Source organism: Pelophylax lessonae, assembly GCF_965119305.1.
Source record: "Pelophylax lessonae genome assembly, chromosome: 5".
NCBI lineage: Eukaryota > Metazoa > Chordata > Amphibia > Anura > Ranidae > Pelophylax > Pelophylax lessonae.
In genome coordinates this window covers 190,801,622-190,806,333 of record NC_138772.1, presented here as the reverse complement: position 1 = coordinate 190,806,333, position 4,712 = coordinate 190,801,622, and positions in this window count along the sequence as shown.

The following is a 4,712-nucleotide window of genomic DNA, read 5'->3' as shown; positions in this document are numbered from 1 at the left end:
CTACCACACTACGCACACCACATCATATGGCACTCTAAGTGCCCATGGGTGCTTCAGGTCTTTCACACACCTAGCAATGCCCCTGCAAAGGGGAGTGACTTCACTATTGCTCCCATCAGAAGGTGCAAGCACCTCAATAGCTCCTGGAAGGAGGATGTTGCTCTCTCCTCTCTCCAATAGCAACCTATTGTGGGCAGAAGAGAAAGGGCACCTGCTGAGAATACAGCACAGTCTCTGCATGGTGCCACTGGGGAGTTTTGGCAGACTGCCCTTCTTCATGTTCCCTCCTGTCATGTGACACATCCCATAATTGGTAAGGGAAAGATAGAGAAGCTGCCTTCATACTCAGAGGGTGTATTTCTCCACATACAGTGATAGAAAAAATTATTTGATCCCCTGATAATTTTGTACATTTGCCCACTGACAAAGAAAGGATCAGTCTATAATTTTAATGGTAGGTTTATTTTAACAGTGAGAGACAGAATAACAACAAAAAAATCCAGAAAAATGCAATTCAAAAAAGTTATAAATTGATTTGCATTTTAATGAGTGAAATAGGTATTTGACCTTCGTAAAACATGACTTAGTACTTGGTGGAAAAACCCTTGATGGCAATCACAGAGGTCAGACGTTTCTTGTAGTTGGTGACCAGGTTTTTACACATCTCAGGATGGATTTTGGTTCACTCTTCTTTACAGATCTTCTCTAAATCCCTAAGGTTTTGAGGCTGACATTTGGTAACTTGAACCTTCAGCTCCCTCCACATATTATCTATGGAATTAAGGTCTGGAGACTGGCTAGGCCATTCCAGGATCTTAATGTGCCCTCTTCTTGAGCCACTCCTTTGTTGCCTTTGCCGAGTGTTTTCAGTCATCGTCATGCTGTAATACCCATCCACAACCCATTTTCAATGCCCTGGCTGAGGGAAGGAGGTTCTCACCCAAGATTTGGCGGTACATGTCCCCATCCATCGTCCCTTTGATGCACTGAAGTTGTCCTGTCCCCTAAAAGAAAAACACCCCCAAAGCATAATGTTTCCACCTCCATGTTTGACAATGGGGATGGTTTTCTTGGGGTCATAGGCAGCATTCCTCCTCCTCCAAACACGGCAAGTTGAGTTGATGCCAAAGAGCTCAATTTTGGTCTCATCTGGTCCCAGGCTGCTTGGCGATGGTCTTGTAACCCATTCCAGCCTTGTGTAAGTCTACAATCTTAAATGTGTTTTTTCTGGATTTTTGTGTTGTTATTCTGTCTCTCACTGATCATTTCTTTGTCAGTGGGCACTGATCATTTCTTTGTCAGTGGGCACTGATCATTTCTTTGTCAGTGGGTAAACGTACAAAATCAGCAGGGGAATAAATACTTTTTTCCCTCGCTGTATTTGTGCAGACCACACTAAACAGGAAAAACAACAGCGGAAAAGTACGAAGAAGATATATCATTGCCAGGGGTGCTTACAGCTGATATTTTTACATAGTTCAAATTCTCTCAATTCTCAGAAAATTTGATGTAACTGCTCAAGTACCTCCGGCAGTGTTGTATTTGTCGTAATACCTGACACTTTTATGGACAGTGTGGTCTGCATGAGAATGTAAAGAAATATATAAATAAAGGTATGTAAATTAAATAAAGATTTAACCACTTGCCAATCAGCCAGTAGTATTTTTACTGCTGGCCAGCAGCTCCCATGGGCACCACGATGTATCAGTACTTCGCACCAAACTTCCTGGATTACAGCCATGCATGTACCTGCCCCCTGCTGATCTATGCTGCGAGTTCGTCAGCAGGCTACAGCCAATGATTGTGGCTGTTAACCTGACGTGTTCAACCACAGCACAGAGATCTGTTAGCATACACAGCACAGAGATCTGTTAGCATACACAGCACAGAGATCTGTTAGTATACACGGCACAGAGATCTGTTAGAATACACGGCACACAGGATCTAGCTGTTTTTTTTCTCCTTGGTCTCAGTTACTATTTAGAACTGAGACCAAGGAGAGTCCCAGCCAGATATTTGAGTAAAAGCAGCACACTTGTTAGGCACACAGTTAACCCCTTGATTGCCCTCCTGATCACCCCTGTCACTCAGCTAGTGTCATTAGTACAGTGAGAGTGAACAGTATTCACTGATCGCTTTATTAGTGTAACTAGCGATGTCAGATGGTGTCAGTGTTAGTTAGTGTCCCTCCCAGCTATTGTCAGTTACCATCAGTCCCTGATTGCCTGCCACACTATCACCGTTAACACTAAAACCACCATTACTAGCATAGTGTGTGTAGGCATCAGTATCCTAGTCACGTTTAGAGCCATACTAGTGTGCCCAAAAACGCAGTGTTAGCTGGATCAGCCTCGATTACTGCCAGCACTTATATTTAGCCCCCCCCCCCCAACAAGTGCAGTGTCAGTATAATTGTTATGATCACTGCCACCTCTGACACGTGGTCTGCAAAACTGCAGTGTTAGCAGGATCAGGACAGATCTCTGGTAGCACAAGCAGTTCATTTTATTTCAAGTGCACAAGCAGTCCTTGATTGCTAGCCGGGAGCTCATTTTCCCATAGTCACCACTTGGTATCTGAAAATTTAGTGCCCAAAATGTCCAAAAAAAGGTACACTAACAGGATTCTGAGCATGACAGATGAGAGCAAAGGGGAGGCCTCATTGTCAGAATCAGGCTCAGAATATGAACCTGTAGAAAGCAACAGCACTCTGACAGTTAGCTCTGACAATGGTAAAGAGGTCCCTGCTAAAACAAGCATACCCGACCCCATGTTGCTTAGGTGCTGGAATCACATAACTATGCTCAGATGCAGGAGGGAGCAATCACTAGTGCTGCACTACTTTTTTGTGTTTTGGCAAGCACCAGTAGCGTAGTACACTCTGGCCTTTTAGATACCAGCACTGCAGAATGTCATGGTGAAGTGGTGAGCACCAGCAGTGCAGTACAAGCTGTTAGGGAGGCTAGCAGTAGTAGCATAATGCAACCACAGCCACCAAGAATTCCAGCACAGGCCAGTAAAGCCCACAGCAGCCTTCCAGGAGTACTTGCAAACCTTAATTGACTGCCCCCACATTCACAGCAGAGCCTAGGGTTCAGGTGGAAACAACCAACTTAAAAACGCCCTTGTCTTTTTTGAGTTGTTTTAGACCTCCTATAATTTGATTGTGGGCCAAAGTAATGTTTATAACCTCTGTCGTCCCCTGTCGTCCCTGGGGTGACCTTAACAATGGTCGGCTCCACAAAATTCGGACCCTCATAAATTACCTGTCCCAGAAATTTGCAAATGTGTATACACCCCAGTAAAACATCTGTATAGACGAGACCCTTGTGTACTGTTTACTGGCAGACTTGCAATCAAGCAATATCTCCCCAGCAAGTGTGGGTCAAAATGTATGGTATAGGGTCAAAATGTATAAGTTCTGTACAAGCTCTGTGAGAGGGCCACAGACTATACATACCGCTTTAGAACTTATGAGGGACAGTCAAGTGGAGCCCCCTGGATGCCCAGACTACATGGGGAGCAGTGGTAAATTAATGGTAAGATAGTGTCGGGCTTGTCACTTGTTCAGTATGGGGTACCATTTGTACATGGACAACTTATATGCAAGCATACCACTTTTTAGAAAGCTTTTAAAAAAAATTGGCTGCTGTGGCACCACGTGACCTAAATGCAGGGGCTTCCCCCAACGGCTCGTTAACAACCCACTTAGAAAGGGGGAGAAAGCCTGCTTGAAAATGAAGAACTACTAGCACTAAAATGGAAGGACAAACGTGATGTTTTCATCCTGTCTTCCATTCACCAAATGTACACGATGTATTCAATGCATTTGTTTTTACAAAGTTCATGTCAGCCTTTTTGTACCCAGAAGGCACTATGGCTCAAAGTCCAAATCCAAATGCAGTTAGCTGACTTCACTGGCCTCTGCATCAAAGACTGCTTCTGTCACAACCACACTATAGTGAACTATCAGTCTAGGGTACAGCATGGCACAGTATAGGGGTCTACACAATTCTGAACAAGAAAGGTCTCTAAAGATGTTAGGTAGTCAGGGATCTGTCCATCACATTTTGAGAGTCCCTAAAATCATAGGCTTGAAATGCTATTGTTCTGAAAGGTTGTTCCAAAAAAGAAAAAAAGAAAGAAAAAAGTCGTTTTATTGAGTAAGGGGTATTTTGTTACTGTGTGTTATTGGTGTTGCTCTCAGAGTGCATACATCAGTGACTGCAGAGTTGCAGGGGGAGATAAAAAAATAATGTATATTCCCAACATTAGAAGCATGGATGGTGAGGGGGCAGTAGCTCCTTTGTTCGGCATATACTTTTTCACTTTTTTCTGGCAGAGATTTCTTGTGAAAGAAATCTCTGCCACATCTAAGTCATGTGAATTGAGGAATCGGTTCTTTTTTTCATTCAGCCCACAGACTTAAGCCCCGGAAGATTTTACCCCCTTCCTGACCAGGGCCTATTTTGCGATTTGGCACTGCGTGACTTTAACGGACAATTGCGCGGTGGTGCGATGCTGTACCCAAATGAAATTGACGTCCTTTTTTTTCCCACAAACAGAGCTTTCTTTTGGTTGTATTTGATCACCTGTGCGATTTTTTGATCATGCGCTATAAACAAAAAAAGAGCGACAATTTTGCAAAAATAACAATATTTTTCACATTTTGTTATACAAAATTCCCCAAAAAAAATTTAAAAATCAAAATT